The following is a 23,969-nucleotide window of genomic DNA, read 5'->3' as shown; positions in this document are numbered from 1 at the left end:
TGCAAATTCATCCGGTTTGTAAATTTACAAGTAATAGCACTTAACTGTGAAAAGATATTTTATTAAAATACGGTGATTATGCACAGTATCTACAAATGAAGTGTTAAGTTGTACAATGTTACTGCATTTTAAGAATACAGTCAGATGCTATTAGCACATACATTTGAGCAATTATGGATATGTATATTAAAATTCAGAAGAACTAAAGATGAAGCACTTTGGAAGGGGAAAGTGAAAAAAATAATAATAATAAACCAAAATATATTCATAGTTCCAAAAAATTAAAATTTGCAGTTCGCTCTTCTTCTTTTTTTGCCCTTTTTTTTTTTTTCATATTTACATATTTTACAATATATATACATTGTGCACAAAACTAAATTCTAAGTAAAGAACTTTCACTCGTTCAAAATGCATTAAAACAAAGTGCACCATCATACTGTATATAATATAAATACTGTGCATGCATGCCACTGTTTATCTACAGGTTATTTCTTCCAGTTTTTCATTAAATAATTTCAAGTAACAAAATAGTTATTTAAATTCACTCTTAATTATCAGTAAAATTATTATGCTGCAAACTGATTATAAAATGCCTCGGTCAGGTACAAACTTGTTGGTTCTTTGTGCTACTTTATAGTTGTTTCTTGTGTCAACTTGGCAGGAAAGGAATCTGAATCATTACACTCTGTGCATGTCTTAACGACTTTTTTTCAAAGTCAAACATCCAAAGCTAACTTCCATTTCACTACTTCGCACAGTACTCATTTCTCTTCTCTAATTCTGCCCATGGATTGCTTAACATTGATGGGTTGACATACACTCTAATGTTATCGATATGGCCGGGATTAGAATCATTAGACGAATTTGAAAAGGAATGCTGACCTGTTGAATGTTTCCCAGAACTGCCAGATGATGTATTAAAACCGGAACCCCCCGATGATCTCTCCCATTTATTCCATGATCCTCTTGGTGAATTAAATCGTCCATTCTTTGGCGACTTCCATGAATCAGGACTGGGAAAAGTCCTACTTGCTGGTGATAGACTGCTTTCAGATCTCGGTGAGAAACGAGGAAAATTATACGGTGCACCTCGAAATGAACGTCCCCTGCTTTCAAAAGGTACAGTTAAAGATGATACCAAAGGAGATATAGGGTGACTAACGCTATTTGGCGAAGTATGTTGACTGTACGGAGTCCGCGGAGAACTAGCGAAAAAATTCACGTGGGATGGCAAAGGCGGTCTATAAAATTGATCGCCCATAATTGTAAATAACAATCAGCAGTACTTATACCACAGTAGTAACACTGGATTGCAAACAAGCTAATGATAACTTTTAAACAAAAACACATTAAATGCACGCTTCCTTAACAGCAGAAATGGCGCCTCTCGATGAAAACCATACCCTAGTACGAAAAACGTATAAAAAAAACGACGCCCTCTATCTCATTCTCGAAATAACGAAAAATAATAATTATGTAGAGGTAATGCGCCAATCATTGATCGCATAATACTCGCAGTACAGCCGTGCGTATTCCTAGTTACTTTTAATATAGTAATTGTTTTCCGCTTTAACCTATACCAGGAAAGGAGAATTGGATATCTGAAAATGAAAAATCGAATAATAGGATCCTTAAGTAACTCATGAAAATGTAATTTTTGAAATCAGTATAGCAGGTTGGGATTCGTGCGCCCGTTCAAATAGATGCAGATAAGTTTGTTCGCTAATAAGATTTGTTCAGTAGCCAAAATTATATATGTAATCGAGTAGACCGGAAAATTAATGGCCATTTACTCTCGTAACGACTACCAATTCCAGGCCCTTTTTTCTTTTGAACACTACATGAATTTGCAGAATGAGCGTTCAGGTAGTGACCAAAATTGAGATGGGATCAAGATTTATTGATTCATAAACGGCAAAAAAAAAAAAAAAAAGTTTGCGTGACCAAGCAGATCGAGTGTATTTTATGATAGCAGCCTTACGCGTTGTTGACGTCCTACAAAGTACGTAAACTGGCTAGAAGAACAAACACGCTAATATAAATCCTCGTTCTAATCGGTTTACTGTTTCAAAGAGATGCGGTTCTTAATTGTTTTGGTTGTAATTTCAAAAGAATCGTATCTGTCTGAAAGAGTGAATACATGTGCTGTGTTATTTGCACCATTCATACACTTCCAATTAAGATTTTCATTGCATGTGAATGAAAAATTGGGTCTTGGAGAAGAGCAAGTGGCCATCTTATGTGTATGTATACGCCACACAAGTTGGCTGTACAGTAGAGAAGAAAGTTCTGGAACGTGTTAGATGAGGGAACTGGACGAAAACAAGATGGTGATTGTTGGAGGAGACTTGAACGGACACACAGGGAGACAGAATAGAGATTGTGAAAGAGTCCATGATGGCCATGGAGTGGGAATGATGAACCAGAAAAGAGAGGATTGTGGACTTTGCAGTAGCGTTTGGTCTTCCAATTGTGAACTCGTTTTTCTACAAGAAGGAAGACCATTTGATAACATTTAGAAGTGGTAGCAACAGTTCACAAATTGACTACATTTTAACTAGAAAACATCTTAAGGTTGTGACAAATTGTAAGGTAATTCCAACAGATCAAGTAGCACCGCAACACCGACTGCTGTGCGCAGACTTTAAAATAAGATAGAAGATAAGAGCCTCTGGTAGCCATGGGATGAAGACAAGTGGTTTCGCTTAAAAAAAGTGTGAGGAAATCGTTTTAGGGAGAGGGTTTAGAGAAGATTTCGGATGGACCAGAAAGTGTAAAAGATTGGTGGAAACAATTCAAAAGTAATCCTGAGCTGTGCAATCGAGGTACTTGGTGAGACATCTGGGAAAGATTAGAGAGCAGGAGGGTTGGTGGTGAAATAATGTTAAAGAAACAGTGATAGCTAAGAGGAAGGCAAAGCAGAAGTGGGATGAGTCGAGTGGAAGAGGACAGAAAGCAAAAAGCCAAGAGAGTTGTGGTGAAGGCTATGGCATATCAAGTTCTGTATGATCAATTAGAAACAAACGAAGAACAGAAAAATTTACCAACTAGCAAAAGATAGAAATAAAGCAGCAAAGGACATCTTCCATGTGAGGCAGATCAAAGATGCTGAAGGAAGAGTATTATGGAGGGATGTGAACATAAGAAACAGATGGAGAATATAGTTTGAGGAACTGTTGAATGAGGAAAATGCGAGGACACAAGATATGCAGTATGCTGAGGGGATGTGCAGAACAGTAGAGTGGAAGTGAAGGAAGCCATGAAGAATGGAAAATCGGTGGGCCCAGACAGGATTCTAGTGGAGGCATGGAAGGCACTGGGGGCTAGAGGGAATTGACCTACTGTGGGACCTGTTCATGAAAGTTTCCCAACAGGAAAATGTATCCGAGGAATGGAGTGAACGTACTCTTGTCCCCATCTACAAGGGTAAAGGGGATGCACAAGACTAAGAATTACAGAGGAATAAAGTTGATGTCCCACACAATGAAAATCCTAGAAAGGGTTCTTAATGGAAGATTGAAGAAGGAGGTGGAGATTGCAAAGGAACAATTTGGCTTCATGGCTGGAAGATCAACAACAGATGCTATCTTTGGGTTATGGCAGATGATGGATAAGTTTCGAGAGAAACAACGGAAGATACATCTAGTGTTTATTGATCTGGAGGAAGCATGATAGAATGCCAAGGCAAGAAGTCTGGAGGTGTCTGAGGGAGAAGAAGGTACCAGAGAAATATGTCAGGTTGGTGCAGGAGATGTGAAGACGAGTTCGGACCTGCCTGGGAGAGAGAGAAAGTTTTCAAGTGACAGGTGGCTTTCATCAAGGGTCAGCATCAAGTCCGTTTCTGTTTAATATTGTGATGCAGGTGGTGACAGAGGAAGTGAGAAAAAATGTGCCTTGCACAATGTTGTATGCAGATGACATCTTGCTGTGTGCAGATTCAAGAGAAGTGGCAGCTAAACTGGAAAGTACTGGAAGAGAGAGGCATGAGATAGCAGAAGTAAGATAGAGTATATGTGTTGCAAAGCAGACGGCGGCTAGGACACAGATTTAGAGCAGGAAGGTGAGAGACTTTTGATACTTAGGTTCAACAGTAGAAGAAGATGGAGGGGCTGAGAAGGAAGTGGGATACAAGCGGGTTGGAGGAACTGGAGAGAGATGGCTGGAGTGCTATGCGATAAGAGGGTGCCAATCAATCTGAAAGGCAAAATCTATAGCACAGTAGTGAGGTCATGCTATGGAAACTGTAGCCCTGAGGAAAAATAACATCAGCAGGATGGAAGTAGTGGAGATGAGAATGCTTTGGTGGATGTGCAGTGTGACCAGGAAGGATCACCTGAGAAATTGCCTTGTAAGGGGAATGGTGAAAGTTACGAATTTAGAAGCAAAGATACAGGTGGCAAGGTTGAGATAGTTTGGTCATGTGATGAGGTGGGAGGAAGAGTATGTGGGAAGAAAGGGCATAGGGCATGTAGGGGAAGAGGAAGCATGGGAAGCCAAAGAAGAGATAGAGGGAGATGGTGGAGGAGCACTTGAGGATGAAGAACTTGGATTTGGTGACAGCCCAAGACAGGATGTGGAGGAGATTCATCATTAACAGCGACCCCACTTAAGTGGGATGGGCTGCAGAAGAAGATTGCATGTGAATGAAGCTCTGAAAGCAAAAGCTTCATAATGCATTAAAGAACTCATGTTAGTTCTATGATGATTTAATGGACTACTACATATATATTCCTTTGTGAACTAGATTTATCTTCCCCCCTCCCCTTCTAGAATTTAGGAGAGATAGTTCTGGTTACAAGTATATGCTGCAATTACATGTTCTGACATAAACATGGACTTTATCCTTCCCCGAGTTTTGGGTAAGGGAAAAAACCTACATGTGTATGTACTTGTCTCCATCTGGCTTCTACTGTTGTATAAGGTAGATATATCTATAGACTGAACTTTACATCTATATGTATATTCACTGGCATGTGAAAAAATTGCACTAATGCAAACAATTGCAATCGTGAGATCAAAGACTATACTGAATGCGATTTTGATGTAACATGATTGTCTGATGACAAACATCAAGAGAAGGGGAAACGCCAGAAAGCTGTACTAACGCACTGTTTGGAAAGTCAATGGACACTCCCCCCACACCCATGGACTAGGTGCATCGTGCCATGTAATGAGTTCGTGTTTGTAGCTGTATAAATTCGAGAAATATGATGCCCCAATGTCAGTGCAATTGTGTCTGGGTAAAATAGCTGCGAAAGGTAGCTGGCGGAGTTCGAAAGAGCCGTTGTGACATGCCATGTTGCAGACCTATGTTCGGCAAATTGTTGAGGAATTGGGCCGTCTCCAGTTAACAGCCAATGATACCATACTAATATTGAAACGCAGGGAGTCAATTGCAAGTGCTACCTGCACTTGTAGACTCACCGAATGAGACCGAAGGATATATAAAAAGACGCCATTCGTCAGTCGACACGTTGAAAGCGAAGTTCCAGGCATCAACTGGAACAGGAATCTCACAAAAAGATTCAGAATCGAGACTCACAACATGAGTTTCCATTTTAGGACCACAATATTAGTGGTTCAAAAAGTGTCTATAGTGGGATGTGGAAAGCTATATTATGGAGCGATAAATCAAACAAGGACTTTACTAACTGTACCGAGCAGTCGACGGGTGTGGCAGATGCCCAATGAACGTCCCTTTCCAGAGTGTGTAAACCCCAACTATGAAATTCGGAGAGGGCGATATGATGTAATGGTTCTATTTTTGACTTCTGTTTTTGCTGCCACAAACATTGATACCCGACAGGTTTCTGGATACTGCTATCTTCCTACTCTATAGCGTTTCTGTGGAACTGACCATTGTCTCAGCAAGACAATACGCCATATTATAAGGCTGTAACTGCATGGCTTGTAGACATGAACGCCAGCACACCTGAAAGGGTCTATAGATATTCAGCTCAGTAGATAATTAAAGAACTGAACCCTGTCATTAAATGAACATAGCAATTAAACTAAAAGTAAAAAATCCATAGTATGGAGTGTCGAATGACTACACTGTTTTCTACTCCGATGAGCGAGTATGGGCCTGCCCAGATGATTTCCAACTGTGAGGTTTGAGAGCTGAAGTATAATGTTTTGGTGCTGTTTGTACTATTCAGGACCCAGCTCATGATTTGAGGATAAAGACCTACTTCAAGTCCAGAGATGCAAAACCCTTCAACACTTCTGTCCATTTCAAAAGAAGCCATTCCGATATTAGGGTAATCAATGCGATTCGTGGGATGAATGTTTATTATTGTACGTTTGGAAAATTAGCTTTTCTTTTATGGAAATTCTAGTTTTTAAAGTGGTAACAATTTTGCTTGTACTACAGTTGGAAAATTTATGTACAAAGCACGCGACTTCGCATATTGGTGGCTAGTTCATGCATCCTTTATTTCTTTCTCTCTTTAGCATGAATTCATGATTCTTGGCACAAAGCCAAGGTCGGTTCTACGAAGTGTGGGAGTGCAATACCAATATGCGAAACTTCTGGATAATGTAATGCATTTCCGTCAAGGTGCAGCCCCGTCAGAGATACATCTCAGTACAACAACGCATCATGTTTATAATACAGATGCCATTGTGGCATAGTCTTTTTTTAGAAAATAATGTAGAAAAAACTATTTCCTTCAAGTATTGATAATGTTGAAGGGAGAGTGATTCCAAAATGCCTTACTGCTAATATTACAAACTGGACAAAGTTTAGGGAGGAGTGAAGTGAGATTGAGGCTAAAGGAGAAACATGTTACTGACTTGTATGCAGATTATTTAGTTTTCTCAAAGGAAGACAATCCTAATACTGATTTCAAGGAATGATTTGAACTAATATTTTGGAACTAAGCTTTTTTAACATATTACTGAAGCAATGAACAAAATTACATTAGGGTCTACATCAGAATGATATTTATGAAATTCATTGAGAGCAGAGAAAGCAATTGCCACTTCCACTGAATTATGCAGGCCTCTTTCAGGAAATATACAAATATTAAAATATTTGGTGTAAACACATAAAAATATACAAGTTCTATATTTTTAGTAATACTTTTTATATCCTTGAGGAAATCAGATATTCATGTTCTCTATAGAATTACAATTAGTAAATTGTAATAGGTCAAGAAAATTTATCTCAGCTAAATTCAATCGTCAAGTAACGTCAAATACCATAAAAATTGAACATACCATTAAGCTAAACGTCACATAAATTCACTCGACCATATGGGACCTTCGTTTGCTGCATTTATTCTATGATATTTGTATGCTATTCGTATTTAAATAAAAAGTAGTAGGCGAGGCCTTCATATCCTATCTAGCTTTCGGAGACAGTGGGAAGTTCAATCTCCACCGTTAGCTAATCAGAGATAGCTGGCCCATGTCTATCACCAATTATATAAAGTTACTGATGAAGAGACCTTTGCTATTGGTATTTTTATATTTTGTTTATTTTCTACTCACTCGTTCGGCCAGTCTTACCTCTCAAATTCCTCAAAATACAATAAAGGTTGAAGTTCTCACTTCCAAGTATATATATATTAAATTATATACTTGGAAGGTACAACCAAACTACTTAAACACGTTGACCTACAAGTGTCCTTTCACCCTATCATCAAGATAATTACTTTTCTAGGCTCAACCAGAGATATATATTTCATTTTGATCCATTCTGGATTTTATCCGATTCCAAGCTACTGTGGATTATCACATTTTGGCTAAACACGTACATCTGCGGCAATGCGCCCTGACGAACATTTAAACTATGTTAGCTTATATAATTTAGAACAGTGCTTCCCAAACTTCGGAATGTTAGGCCCCCTTTAGAAGAAATTAAAACATTTCACGGCCCCCCCTCGAAAAACTTCGTAATATATATAGACAAATATTATTATAATTTTTATTGTATTTATAGCCAATACAAAACATACACAGCGAATATTGCAAAAATCAAAGCAACAGATTGGCGTGTTGCTGTGGTAAGACCAAATTGTTTATTATATCGAGATACATCTCGGCAATAACTGAGCAGGTCACAGACCCGACTGGCAAATGTCCTTAAAGAATAACCGAAAGATAAACAAATCTGTAAACCTGCACCAGACAGTGATTTGGGTGATTGTAAAGGAACTTATTGGATGCAGGCGGGTTTTTCGCAGCCAATACCCGGCACTTGTGAGTATTTGCAGCTCCATTCAGGTGAAAGTGTCTCATCTCCCCACCAAATTATCCACGACCACTCCCGTCCAACTTCACTCGAGCAAGGAATGTTAACGTGGATGTCACTCGAGTTTGAAAGTACTGCAGGCGCAACTCCTGTGTCAGTGGTGTGTCGAATGGGTAGAAATGCAGAATCTTCGATAGAATTTTCCACATTTGTGTAAGGCACAGCGTTGATTCCGTCCCCTGTAGGAATCAACGCTGTTATTGATGGCCTGCTCCACAGCAGTCGTAGAAACTTCATTCATTTGTTGAGAGCTGATTGGCTTGCGATCTCTCCAGGTCGAACTCCCAACACTCCCCTTTCTTTAAAACGACTAGTGATTCTTCGCAGAACACGTGGATATAATGTACATTGTCAAAATTTTTTTTATCCCGAAATTCGCGGAGTTCAACAACAGCACTGCAATAGTTTAGGTAGTACAGGTCATGAGGAAAGCATGTTGGTGCAAGGTAAGTGCAATCACTGGTATTAAAACCAGAAAATTAAAATTAAGTGAAGTAAGACACTAAATGGCCGGGAATAATTTTGTGGGAGATGAGACTCACTTTCACCAGATTGAAGGGAATAATCCTGTGTCCATCTTTTTAAACCCTCATGGCATAGAGTTGCGTCTTTTGCAAATTCCATGCATTTGGTGTTTCTAATGCCACAATGCCTTAAACAGGGATACTTACATTTTGATCACCCTGTATTTAAATATGGTGTGTTACACTTCCCAAGATTTTTGGTTTATTTAGATTTTGATTTTGCTTATTAGATATCGATGCTTTTTCTAAGAGTTTATGCAGCTAGTGGAAGTAATTTGCATAACCAGAGCGCTAGTCGTCCGTTGAAGGATGACCAATGTTGAATTCTAATTGCGGACTAGCGGAATATTTTCTAAGCCCTTTTCGATCGGTTCCCGAGTTAGTTGATCTGTAGCACGGGAAAGCGTTTTTACACCTGAAACTCTGGTTATTCGTCCTGTAAACCGAATAAAATCAATTCAAAAAGCATCATTATTTCAGATAATAAATGTAGTTTTTAGGATTATGGACCAAAAGATGAGGGTCAACAATTTTCAGCAGCCACACTTCTCTTGGCACTATTACTCGGCTTCTAATGAAACAAATGACATAAACATTTGACACAACACTAATGAAGGTTGCCGCTTTCGACAACAAAAAGATACAAGAGGTGGTGCCACTAATTTCTTTATTTTCAAAAAGTTCGGTTTCTTTTTGAACAGGCGGTGTAGGTTTGATTTCAGTCTTCACCTAGAAAAAACTTTTCCCAGGTATTTTGTATGATGGTTCCCGAAATCAACGATTCTGATGCATGCAATTCTTCAACTCAGCCAAATCAACTATAGAACTAATATTATTTCAGGCAATCTGCTGTGCCTTCTTCGCGATAAATTTAAAAAGCATCATTAGCGCTAAATCGCATTACCATTGATGACTAAGACTGGAGAGTGACCTACAGATTTCCTAAAATTTGTCAAATCTTGAATAAAAAAGTGAGAGGTTTTATTTTTAATTGATCTATGTATCACTATGAAAATGGAGTTTGCATCCATAGCTCTAGGCCACTCAACACAAGACTGTTGTAAGTTGGATTTAAGTAGGCGATTAGACGAACTTTTTTAAAGCCCTTCCTGGACTGTTCCAGAATTAGTTGACCTCTGGTATGTACCACTACAGTTTCTATCTCCACAAAACTCGCTTTTTAAAGCCAAACCACAAAAAATCAAACTCATTATTACAGACCATACTAGGAATGTTGGGACTTAGGGCCACAAAACTGCAGGAGGTTTCTGCCCTCCTGAAAATCTTTGATTGATTCATAATCTCTTGTAAAATCTCGCGAGAAATTTTTTTTTTGAGAATTTTTGCTAAATATTTTACAATTGTTTTTGTCTGAATTTCTTAAGAAAAAATTTACTTAGTAAGATATAAAAATATAAAAGAATAAATTACTGTTAGAATGCACCTGCACTTTAGACTTGTTTGAAAAAGCTTAATAGGAGTTAAGCTGGATTAGCGCTGAATACTACCAAAATCGTAAGGTCTGGCGGCCAGCAGTGACGTCTGTTCTTTCATTGCTTCTGGCTAATCATGGAATACTCCGTATTAAGAACAAAGGACTGAAGATAAAATAAAAGTGCAGCAGTTAAGGGCTTTTTGGTCATTGGCTCTTCACCTACGAAGTTTGCGCGAGCTCCTTCCCGCAACCGAGGATCGACCGGACGAGGTACGTTCTAGTTCCAATGTGTATAACGAAATGTATGTCCGACTTCCCCTCTCGAGATTGTTAGCAAATAAGCCATTAATTTGTTGTAGTATGTTATGTTTATGTAATTCGAAATCGTACAGGATTAAGAGAAGTTAGATAGGGCTAAGCGGCCTCGCAAACTCCCAATATACGGGAATAAAAAGGCGTTATGTGATTTTTTTTTTTTTTTTTTTTACTTGTTAACTAGCTGGAAAAGTGAATGTGAAATAATGGAAAATTATGTATTGTTAAGTATGTCTAATTCACAGACTGATTGTGATAGTGTCTGAATTAGTGTCATTTAAGTTTTGAATATATTGGAAGAAAGTTGAATGTAATCCCTCCTGGAATACTAGTGCAAACTTGTAAGCCAAGTTGTGTCATAAAAGACACTTTTATATCAAAGCAAACCAGGGTTTTTCTGATAGTGAAAGCACTATAGTTTCTGCTGCTATGATAGCAAGTAAATTTGTGTGTTAAAGTGTTTTTGATTAAGTTAATCTTATAGGTGATTAAGAGCAGAGCCTCTGTAGCTCAGTGGATGTGGCGTTTGCACACCACAGCGCTCGACCGCACGAAGGAAGACTTTGTTTCAAATCTAGTCGTCGATTAGAGGAACTTTTTCCAAGTCTTTTTTTCGATCGATTTTTTCGATTTTTCCCGAGTTAGTCGATCTCTGGCACGGGCAAGCGGGTTTTTTTCCCCCGGAAAACCGGGTTTTTCGTCCTGTAAACTCAAGAAAATCGACCGTAGAATCCACATTATTTCAGACATTAAAAAATATATTGTGTTAGGATAAGGGACCACGAGATAGCGGCACTTGTTGAGCCATCTCTCTTCACTGCGTGCCGCTTAATTAGTGATAGCCTTGGGCCAGCTATCTGTGATTGGCTGCCAGTGGAGATTGAACTGCCCACTCAGTCTCCAAAAGTTAGATAAGGCTAAACGGTCTCGCCTACTCCCTATACGCGAATGAAAAGGCGTTAGCTGATTTTTTTAAGTTAATTTCTGCTAGTGGAAGCACTATAGTTTCTGTTGCTCAGATAGCAAGTAAATTTGTGTGTTAAATTAACTTAATCAAATTAACTTTTGATTAAGTTAATCTTTAATTAACTTTTATGTGCTCTGTATCACATCTTTTAGTTTGATAATAAATATGTGTTTGTTTTGTAACTACCTCGTTCTTACTTCTTAGCCAATGCACTGTCCCGAAAATATTAACGAGCCTGCGGAAATAGAATATAGTAACGAGCCACGACTTGCATATAAAGATATTGTGTAGAGGTATTAACTTAACTTTTGTCATCTTCTCGCCCTGACTTTCAAACATAAAAAGATCAATTAAGTGACGCAGTCGTTACGAATAAATAAATTTATTAATTGACATTGCGCGATTGCTCAGGGACTGTTACGTTAGATAGACTTACAACACGAGGTCTAACTAAAAAAAAAAAAAATCAGCTAACGCCAATGTTGTTCCCGTATAGGGAGTAGGCGGGGCAGTTTACCCTATCTAACTTTTTGGAGACTGAGTGGACAGTTCAATCTCTACTGGTAGCCATTCAGAGAGATAGCTGGCCCAAGTCTATCACTGATTCATCGGTACGCAGTGAAGAAGGCGGCAAGTTAGTGCCGCCATCTCGTGGTCCCTAACCCTAACACTCGTATTTAATGTCTAAAAATAGTGTGGGTTCTACGGTCGATTTTCTTGAGTTTACGGGACGAAAAACCCGAGTTTCCGGGAGAAAAAACCCGCTAATCCGTGCCAGAGATCGACTAACTCGGGAACCGGCCGAAAAAAGGCTTAGAAAAAAGTTCCTCTAGTCGGCAACTAGATTTGAACCACTAAATCCTTTCTTCGTGCGTTCAAGCGCTGTGAAATGCAAACACCACTTCTACTGAGCTACACAGGCGATTCGAGGTCTAACTAACAACAGAAAAAAAAAGGGGGGGGACAAGAATAAGTTTAAGTAAGATCGCAGATAAGCAAGCCAGAATAAGATAAAGTTAAGAAAAGACATAATTTACACTATGCTTCCTACAATTCAAAACTTAAGGAATGGAGAGTGGCTGCTTACTAGTTTTCAAATGGTTAGTTTAGGCTAATGGTCCTCCATTAATCTCTTTGTGGATAAAAATGCATTATGGGATTTTTATTTAAGATTTTGAAATAAATGTTATTGAAAACTAGACCTAAATCATATTAATTAAAAACAAACGTGAATCATGAAAAAGCTTTCTGATGAAAATTGTTCTCCTTCTAACTCAATCACTTCTAATAATTGGTAATCACCCATTACAAACTAAACTTTAGATCGGCGACTCGACTCTCAGTTCACTATCGGTCTCATAACAAAAAGATGACCCTCCCATTATGAACTGAGAGCTGTTGAAATATGAGGATTTACTTTGTTCATTAAACTTCTATAAACTTCTGGAAAAGTATTTTTCTTCCTGAGATAAATTTAAAACCACCAGGATCCTCTCTCCTTCCATGTGTTTTAACAGTGTGGTAACAATATCTCCTGTCAGTGTGGGATTTAGTATTTTAAACATACAAGACGGACCATCTTGTTAAGAAAAAATATAAATATACTTGGTATTTGCAGCATAAAAGAGGACTAGCACAATACGCCTTGGAAGATCACCATTTGATGAAGTGTAAAAAGGTCAGGCAACTACACAGATCCCAATACAAATTATAGAATCTGTTTCTGAAGCAGGTCTGCAGAATTCAGTGAACTGCAATAGAACTGATGGTGTAAGTGTAACCATTCACAAATTTTGTGTAAAGTTAGAGTGATGTAACCCTATACTGCGGTCAGGGCCGTCGCCAGATTAGATCGCGCCCTGAGGCAAACAATTAAATATCGCCCCTGATGAATTATAAGACAAAAATATAAGGAAATCTCCGATTGCTATTTTGTTTTTATTACAAGAGAAACATTAATGCAAAATGATTACATAATAAAAAAAAAATCAGCTAACGCCTTTTTATTCCCGTATACGGGGAGTAGGCGAGGCCATTTAGTCCTATCTAACTTTTGGAGACTGAGTGGGCAGTTCAATCTCAAGCAAGTTGGTCCCTGATCAGACCATTCAGAATTCCCTTTATGGATGAGTTGACAGCAAAAGGAATGGACCTAATTGATGGAGAATGAGATATTAAGGAAAACAAATGCAAGTAAATCTACATAGAAGACAATATTAAATTAACTGAAAATCATAAATGTGTACTTACCAAGTCCAGGATTATCATCAAGACAATCCTAAATACAAAATCCAAAAATTAATGGTCAAAAAATAATTTACATATAAAGCTGCATAAATCTCAAAATATTTATTCAGAAATATTATCACTCATATACATTTACATAATAATGTTAATTAAATGTTTGCTCTACGGGGATATCGCACAATAAAATTGTTTATAAGCTCTTCTAAAATGAAATTATAAGCTATGTCTGCCTCTGTCGATATAGTTGCTAGATCAACCAATTCTATTCTTGAGAGATAGTTGTGACATGAATCATAAACAGGAATCATAAAATGTTTAATTCCACGAGCTAGAACTAATTGCTCAACTCCCCAAAATTACAGAAAGCACTTTTAACTATCAAACATCACAAGAAATTAAATGGCTTCTCCAAAAAAACTTAAACTATGTCGCTGCCTGGTGTATATCAAGTTCCTTGTAACTGCAATCTGTCATACTACTTTGGACAAACTGGACGCTCTATAGAAAAAAGAATACAAGAACATCAATCGTACATTCTTCACAACAAATCCAATAAGTCTGGATTAGCACAACATGTGATAGAAAGAAGCTACAAAATTCTTTGGTCAAGGACTCGGCTTCTACACAGATGTCGCTATAAATTCGAACGCCTATTCAAAGAGAGTGATGAGGTCTTACTTCAAATTCCTAATTTGAATCGAAATGATTGCCTATCCTTGTCATAAATATGGGAAAGTTTGATCCGAATAACATACTGCTTTTTTTTTTTCAATTAAGACCTTTTAGTTCTTACATTAGACTATTGTTATCTTTAATTGAATTTATACATTAAGATTGTTGTATGAAATTGTGAATCGATACCTATAATTTATTCATCACTCTGATGAAATTTACCTCTCTTTAGTGCTTAGCAATGTAACATCATGCGGATCGTTCTACTTTTTAAAGATCAATTGTTTGTATTCCACCTTGTCAAGGCTGTTCCTATCAAGCCACTGAGGATAGTCTGTTAATTTCAGTCTGAAATATTTGGAAATATTAAAATATTATTCTTGTGCTAACGTGATGATACTTCTTAAGATCAACCGATCTTTCTTGGGTCATTGCTGTTCGCAAATAATTTTTAATCAGTTTAAGCTTGGAAAAACTTCTTTCTATACTTGCTCTGCTAACAGGAATGTTTGCGTAGCGATGACGTCTACCGCAATATGGCTGAACGAGCACCCTTATTAAGTCGCGGTGTGAGGTAGGCTGGCTCTATGCATCACCCTGTCCACGATACTGACTGCGATAATAATCACAAAGGAATACTGCCGAGAGAGTGTTGGAGTCATATTTCATTGTCAGTCTTAAAGTGCCTTTAATATATTCAGCTCAAGCTGGCAAACACATCGGCGTGTAAATTTAGTCAGTTAATTATTTATTTTCATTACAGTTCTCTGTAGTTTTTATTACAGAAACTTAACTCGAGTCACTTCAATAGTTACAGAAATTTGAATATGCAAATATCACACTATTACAGGCAATAATAAGAATGTCGGGCCACATGATGGCGTCTATCGTACTCTCTCTCTCTCGCTCTCTCTCCTGAAAAGACTTGATTCACTGATTGCGTGAACTCGCTATCTGAGAAGACTGACGGATGGAGACTGGCTGCTACTCTACTCTTCTCTTCAACAAGGTAGAGCTAAAGGATCTCCGCCTACGGTTTGGGGAATCAAACAGGCGTTTGATGGAAGAGTAGAGAGAGGAGAGAGAGACAATTTACAACTATGGAATGCTAAGTAAACAACTACAGTGAACACAGCATCTTTCTCTCTCTCTAGAAGTAATAGCGTTAATAAACTTTTCATTTTAATAATTCGATGTTTGGAATCATTTATGTTATGTGAGACATTCTGACATCTGAAAATATTTTTTTTCTGGCAACACAGAGACATCATGGACACCGTAGCATAAATTTTTCTTGTTACTAAATTAAGATAACAGCTGATTAATGAACGCGATTGGTTCGTCGAAAATTATTTATTAAAATGAATATTTTTCAAAGTCATTATCATGCTTGTCCAGGATTTTGGCCTAATTTTTCAAAGTATTGCGGAAAATCATATTCCTATAAATATGACAGTTCCTGCCATCTGACGAATGAAAATAAACATGTTGAAATTTTAGCGCTAAGTTTTAGTGTTTTGTGGTAGTTTCTACGGTTTAAAGTAATATTTACAGGTAATAAATTCTAAATGTACATTTCATAACATACTTCACCATTTCATGAATAATGTTACCTAATTTTCACACGAACAGTGCTTTTAAATAATGTAAGAACTTATTGAAAAATATCGTTATTTAATATTCACGCGAGAATTTTCGTAATACATGCTTTTAAAATCATCTGGGGTTACCGCTTTCGTGTCTGTTCTTCAGACGATATTAAAATTATTGTGTTAAGCTAGGTAGTACACTTCTTATTATAGAACTGGATAAAAACTTTATCTGCGTTGTCAAAAAATCAGCCCCACTCCGACATGTACATTTATAATTGAAGGAAAGAGCTGTTTTAGACTGCATGGCGTCAAAAGCTTCATTGTGTAAGGGTCCCAACTTTCACACAAAACTCATCAAACCATGCCTTAAATTCATTCAGTGTTTGTTCACTCAACATGCATACCATCAGGCAACACACTCCACTCTCCTTACACAATTTCCAGGGTTGGTACCTTATTCTACCATAGTCTTCTTCCATTGATGGAAGAATCCACTATGGAGTCCACAGACTCATTGTTAGAGATCCAAACTAACTATTATACACACAACACCTATCATAACTTTGCTTGAACTCATTCACTGCTTTCCATGCTAAATATCTGGTCCATACAACACTACTAACCATGCTTTTACACAACTTCCACGGATGGCCCCTAGTTATTATATATTGAAAATTTTCCTTTTCGTCAGTTTTATAAATTCTCTCTAATATCTTAAAAGTTTCTCTCATGTCTCCTCTTTTCTGCTATCAACTAAACTTTGTAACCTCCAAACCTTCAGCTGCTCCTTATAGAGAGCATTCCACAGACCAGTGACTAGCTTAGGTACCCCTCTCTGAAACTTCTCTACCACCTCCTAGACCCTAAGAAATCTAAGCGACCAAATCTGTGACAGCAGTCAAGATGTAGCTGATTGATAGTCTCTCTGGCTGCATCAATCAATGTTTTCTTCAGGGCTTTTTTTTATTATTATTAATATTATGTGGCACCTCCAGAGAGTTCAAAGACTCATCGAGGGAGAGTGTGCCAACAACATCGAATGATTGATCCCCTTCCAACTACCTACTAACTGCACTCATGCACTCAATCTTGCTTAACTTTTTTTTGCGAGCCATTAGTAGCAGAGGCTATACCAATCGACCAACTTTAATCTCTAAAGTTTGGTTTGTATTATCAAAATCTTTCATTTTTTCTCAAGTAATGTTTGTGTATTTTAATCTACAGTTCACATCTGAGAGCTGCTCAACTTTTATTCGCTTTAAAACTTTCTTACATGTTTTCTTTTCAATATGAAATTCAATTTTATCCTGCTCAAGATTAAGTGGTGATCACTTCCAATTTCAAATCCTCTGTACACTCTAGTGTCCTGCACCAGGGAGATTTTCTTTTTCCTTGCCTCTTCTCTCCATGTGGATTAGTGCATATTTTTATGTAGGAACATTGTGTTAGTAATAACCAGTCCATGTCCTGAGCAGAAATCCAACAGATATTTGTCATTATTATTAGCTTTGCTATTTTTTCCAAATTTTCCCAAAATATTTTTGTATGTCTGACAATCATTTCCTACTCTGCTATTTAGATCCCCAACAAGGACCAACTTTTTATTTTTCATTGTGTCAGTTGCTTTCTCTAAAGCCTCAAAAAATTCCTCCACCTTGTATCATTGATATACAAATTAAAGAGTAGTAATCTTAGTACCCTGAACCCTGAAGTACTCCACTTGTCACCCTCATTTTCCTAGATTACACTGTTCGTCAACTCCTCCCCCCCCCAAACCATGTTACTAGCTTCATATCCATTCCCATTTGCTCCAAATTTTGTAATAGTTTTCCATGTGGTATTCGGTCAAATGCCTTTGCAAAGTCCAGCAATATTGTGTTTCTTCTCTTTCTCCTAAATTCCACTCCACCTTACGTTACTCTTTAGTGTCTGTTTGTCAGCCCCCCCCCCCCCCACACACACACACATCCATGTTACTGGCATCATATCCATTTCCAGTAACTTTTTTAATAGTTTTCCATGTGGTATTCTGTCAAATGCCTTTGCAAACTCTAGAAATATTGTGGTGTAGACATTTCCTTTATCCATTTCTGCTCACTTTATTATGAAATATAAATAAATTACTTCCCACGAAAAAATTATGGAATATAACAAAGATCTGTTATAGATAAGTTTGTAGATCTAGAAAAGGCATATGACTAGGTGTCAAGAGAAAGCTATTCAAAATGCTACAGTTTTTGGTCTCAGTGGGGCATTATACCAAGCAATACTTAGTCTTTATTTGAGTTATAAGTCAGCAATTAGAATTGAAAATAGTATAAGAAGATGGTTTAATGTTAAATCTGTTGTCAGACAAGAATGTACATTATCCCCTCTGTTATTCATTATCTACATGGATCATATTATGAAGGAAAGTGGTATTAAACCTGATATCAAAATTGGATATGTTAATCTCAGCTCTTTACTTTATGCAGACGATGTTATACTTCTAAATAAATCCACTACAAATCTGCAAGATTCCCTGAATAAATTGAATAACTGTTGTAATAAATTTGGTATGAAAATTTACAATAGCAAGACAAAGACAATGAAAATAGGCAGAAGCACTGAAAATATCAACTGCATTGTAAATGGAGAACCTATAGAACAAGTAAAACATTTCAGCTACTTGGTGCGATTTTTAGTGAAGATGGTAAATTAAATATGGAAATAGACAACAGAATCAACAAGGCTGGTATGGTGGGAAGTCAATTGAATAAATTTATATGGAATAAGAGCGAAATTAGTCGGAACACTAAATTAGCTGTATACAAGACAGTGTTCAAACCAATTTTAACTTATGGATCTGAGAGCTGGGTTAGAAATAAAATACAGAGACCACAGATGTGAGAGTCCTGAGAAAGATTAGAAGTGTGAATAAATGGCATCAAGGGCAATATCATATTAAGAACGAGGATATTAGCCGAACTAATATCCTGTGTTAGCAGAGCTAATCTCAGATTGTATGGTCACTAAACAGAATCGGAGAGGAAAGATTAGGAAAACAAGTGTTCTCTGCCAGGTTGGCAGGAAAACAACCCAGAAGAAGACCAAGGTATAGGTGGACAGGTAACAGATTGATTTGGAGGAAAATTGTAGATAGGAAGTTAGTAATGGTGTAAGTTTTTCATGTAGTACTATTATGTCCTGTACATCCCTAGAGGGTACATATCAGGCATTTGATGATGATGATGATAAATTACTTAGACAGGACCTACCTTTTACAAAGTTGTGCCACTCATTATAGAGTATTGCATGCCTATCCACTCAGTGTTGGATGATACCTTTAACCAAGAGTCTGTCTACTCCATGGAGGGTGTAATAATAATAATTTGTCTGTAGTTTGACATCCTGTCTTGAAGCCATCTTTATGCAATGAAGCGATCTTCTTCTCTTTCCACTTCCCTGCCAGAGCTGAGACTTTGATTGAACTACTTCATAAGAGACAATACCAATTCTTTTGTGCATTCATGATGTGCACTGGCTGACATGCCATCCAGTCCGACTGCTGTGTTCATGTTCATATATTTCAACATGCTGAACACCTTATCTTTATTTACCTCAATTTTGATTGCATCTCTTCGATAGAGATATGCATCTTTGTCACATCAGCATCTACAAAATCACCACCTAGGTGATACACCTTTTCAAAATGATCACTCAGCAACTTAGTTATTTCTTTTGCCTTTGTCACCTTTCTACCATCAGCATTGTTTAAATTCATCATACCATAGTAATTTTTCTTTTTACTTGCTACATAATGAAAAAACTCTTTTGGGTTTACTTTGGCCTGGTTAGATAATTTTCTCTGATTATCTGATTTGGCCTTTCTTACCAAACTAGCCACTCTTCTTGCTTGCACTTTGTACCACTCACGAGTATGCTGATAACCTTTTTCTTTATGTTCTCTCCACAGTGTTTTCATTTTTTGCAGCTCTTGCTTTATATTTCTACTCATCTACTTAATTCCCACTTGGTTTGACCTTGGGTATGAAGTCTGCTGCTGCTTCTCTCAAACAATCTCTGACCACTTCCCATGTATTGCTGACATTCTTTCTTTGTAGCTTATCCAACCATGCCACTGTCCCAACACGACTCCTAAGTCTGCCATACTTACCAGCTTTATAGTTCAACATAAACCTTTTTTATTTATTTTTTCCCCACCGAGAATTCCACATGTTTGGCAAATTTCCCAGAGTGTGTAGATATATGGATATATATCGATGGGAGGATGCATGCTCCATTAGAGAAGCTATACTGGAAGAAGTAGGGGGAGACAAAAGATCTGGGGGTGATGATTGATAGAAAACTGAAATTCAGGGAGCATATTGCAAAGGTGATGAAGATAACCCAGAGGATTGCTGCTGAGAAGGATGCTGACTTGCAGATAAAAGTGTTATCATTCCGTTGTATAAGATCCTGATCAGACCACACTTAAACTATTGTTCTCAGGTTTGGTTCCCAGGATTTGAAGGGGATAAATTAACTGTGGAAACAGTACAGAGGCAGCTTACAAAGATGGTTTCATCGTCATCATAAAATTCCTGCTATGTACCCTCAAGGGGTGTACAGGATATGATAGTACTACATGAAAAATTTACATCATTACTAACTTCCTATCTACAATTTTCCTCCAGATCAGTCTGTTACTTGTCAAGACTCCAATATTATCATCATCATCATCAAATTCCTGCCATGTACCCTCAAGGGGTGTACAGGATATGACAGTACTACATGAAAAAATTACATCATTACTAACTTCCTATCTACAATTTTCCTCCAAATCAGTCTGTTACTTGTCAAGACTCCAACATTATCAGATCTTATATTTCTATCGTCTAAGGCACTTTGTACCGTATCAATCCACCTATATCTTGGTCTTCCTCTGGGTCGTTTTCCTGCCAACCTGGCAGAGAACACTTGTTTTGCTAATCTTTCCTCTCCCATTCTATTTAAGTGACCATACCATCTGAGATTAGCTCTGCTAATGCATTCCTGGATGCTGACAATGTCAAGTTCTTTCCTAATATCCTCATTTTTAATATGATATTGCCATTGATGCCATCTGTTCACACCTCTAATCTTTCTCAGGACTCTCATATCTGTGGTCTCTAGTCTTTGGTCAAGTGTTTTACTTCTGACCCAGCTCTCAGATCCATAAGTTAAAATTGGTTTGAACACAGTCTGTATACAGCTAATTTAGTGTTCCGACTAATTTCTTTCTTATTCCATATGAATTTATTCAATTGACTTCCCACGATACCAACTTTGCTGATTCTGTTGTCTATTTCTATATTTAGTTTAACATCTTCAGTAAAAATTGTGCCTAAGTAGCTGAAATGTTTTACTTGTTCCACCGGTTCTCCATTCACAACACAGTTGACATTTTCAATGATTCTGCCTATTTCCATTGTCTTTGTCTTTTTATTGCTGACCTTCATACCATATCTATTACAACAGCTATTCAATTTAGTCAGAGAATCTTGCAGACTTGTAGTGGATTTATTTAGAAGTATAACATCATCCGCATAAAGCAAAGAGCTGACATTAACATCTCCAATTTTGATATCAGGTTTAATACCACATTCCTTCATAATGTGATCCATATAGATAATGAATAACAGAGGGGATAATGTACATCCTTGTCTCACACCAGATTTAACATTAAACCATCTTCCTGTACTTCCTTCAATTCTAACTGTTGACTTACAACTCAAATAAAGACTAAGTATTGCTTGATATAATGCTACGTTGACACCATTTAACTGTAGAATATTGAATAGCTTCTCTCTTCTAACCTTGTCATATGCCTTTTCCAAATCGACAAAACTTAAATACAGATCTCTGTTATATTCCCATGCTTTCTCGACTATTTGTCGTAAAGTGAAGATCTGATCCTGACAGCCTCTATTTGGCCTGAATCCAGCTTGTTCTTCACCAAGCTTTTCTTCCACAATTCTTCTCAACCGTTTCTCAAGTATACTTGCATAGATCTTGCCAGGAACACTCCGTAAGGAAATACCTCTGTAATTCTCACATTCAGTTTTATTTCCCTTTTTATATATGGGTACTATGAGAGCTCTACTCCAATCATCGGGAATTCGTCCCTCTGTCCAGGCTTTCTGAACTATGCAGTGCAGCCACTGTAAGACTCTTATACCACCATACTTCAGCATTTCTGGTCGAATATCATCTACTCCTGCTGCCTTTCCACATTTCAAGCCTTTGATGGCTTTTTCTACTTCAAGTATGGATATGTATTCCTGACTACATGCCTGGTCAGTGTTTTTTATCACTGTGCTGTCATCACTGCTTGTTTCATTTAGCAGTTTTTCAAAGTAATTACTCCATACTTCAAGGATATCTTTTTCTCCTGTTTTCATTTCACCTTTATCATCTCTAATTCCTTTTACAGCACTCTTTCCTCCATTCCTAAGCTTCTTCAACAACCTCCAGAATATTTTGCCACCTTCTTGATATTTATTTTCTATATTCTTGCCAAAGTCCTCCCATGACTTTTGTTTAGCTAGTTTTACACACTGTTTAGCTTTCTTACATTTGTCTCTGTATTCTGTAAGAGTAAAAGCTGACTTATTTGCCAGGAACTTTTGATATGCTTTCTTCTTTTCCTTCACTGCCTCTTTAACTTCCTGTGTCCACCAGGGAGTTCTGATTTTTTTATCCTTGCACACAACCTCACCACATGCCTCTCTGGCAGAATCAATCAATGTTTCCTTCAGAGTTTGCCACTGAATCTCCAAGGTTTGATTCCTGTTCTCAAACTCTTTCATTTTCTTTTCAATAATATTTCTATATTTTAGTCTACAGTTCACATCTGAGAGCTGCTCAACTTTTATTCGCTTTAAAACTTTTTTACATGTTATTCTTTTCAATATGAAATTCAATTTTATCCTGCTCAGGACTAAATAGTGATCACTTCCAATTTCAAATCTTCTGTACACTCTGGTGTCCTGCACCAGCGAGAAAACATCACTATCAACAATAACATAGTCAATGAGACTTTTCTTATTCCTAGCCTCTTGTCTCCATGTGAATTTGTGCACATTTTTATGTTGGAACATGGTGTTAGTAATAACCAGTCCATGTCCTGAGCAGAAATCCAACAGATATTTGCCATTATTATTAGCTTTGCTCTTTTCTCCAAATTTTCCCAAAATATTTTTGTATGTCTGACAATCATTTCCTACTCTACTATTTAGATCCCCAACAAGGACCAACTTTTCCTTTTTCATTGTGTCAGAAGCTTTCTCTAGAGCCTCAAAAAATTCCTCTACTTCTACCTTAGTAGAGCTTTCTGTGGGACCATAAGCACAAATAAGTCTCATTGTCCAGTTCCCCATTCTCATATTTGCCCACATTACTCTACTTGAGACTGACTGCCATTCAAGAAGATTAGCCTCGTATTTTGTGTTGAATACTATGGCTACTCCTTCTTTTCCTTTATTGTCATTGCCTGAATATAACAGTTTGTATTTATTGCTCAGAAAGATCTCACCAGTTTTGGTCTTTTTTGTTTCAGTCACCCCTATTATGTCGATCTGGTACTTATCTAATTCCTCAGCTAGCTCCATTTCTTTGCCATTCAGGCTTCTTATGTTGATAGTATACCGATCTTTAACTCTGGTGATGTTGAGTTGGGGTATATTTTCAGATTTGTTCCAGTAGCTGACTTTTCGCTGTTCGCCCTGGTTCCCTGGCGAAAACAACGGGGGCCTTGTTTAACCGGGCGACGCCCCAGCCGGCATGAAATTTTGTCATGTTGTACCATCATTTTTTATTTTGGTTTAACCAATAAGAATACAATTTGGTCGGCTAAATCCCAAATTGCGAGCCCATCCTCGTTCGTTCAGTATCAAAGTAGATACCCAACAGGGTGCACCACGAGAAGGTGAGGATTGGA

At 37.5% G+C, this 23,969-nt stretch overlaps 1 protein-coding gene across 2 annotated transcripts in view; it reads left to right on the top strand.

Moving 5' to 3' along the window:
• Positions 1-15,904: 15,904 nt before the first annotated feature.
• The window catches only part of Nubpl (NUBP iron-sulfur cluster assembly factor, mitochondrial), a 115,180-nt gene continuing 107,115 nt past the window's right edge, over positions 15,905-23,969 (top strand). For both annotated transcript variants that reach the window (XM_090414921.1, XM_090414920.1), the window contains exon 1: positions 15,905-15,971. The gene's annotated coding sequence lies outside the window, so the exon portion shown is untranslated. The remainder of the gene's footprint in view (positions 15,972-23,969) is intronic.

The sequence above is a fragment of the Typopeltis vanoorti genome, chromosome 26, assembly GCF_054136105.1.
Source record: "Typopeltis vanoorti isolate ZY-2024b chromosome 26, IOZ_Tvanoo_1.0, whole genome shotgun sequence".
Classification (NCBI taxonomy): Eukaryota; Metazoa; Arthropoda; class Arachnida; order Uropygi; family Thelyphonidae; genus Typopeltis; species Typopeltis vanoorti.
Note: the sequence above shows the minus strand (reverse complement) of the source record. Positions and strands in the feature narration are given on the sequence as shown.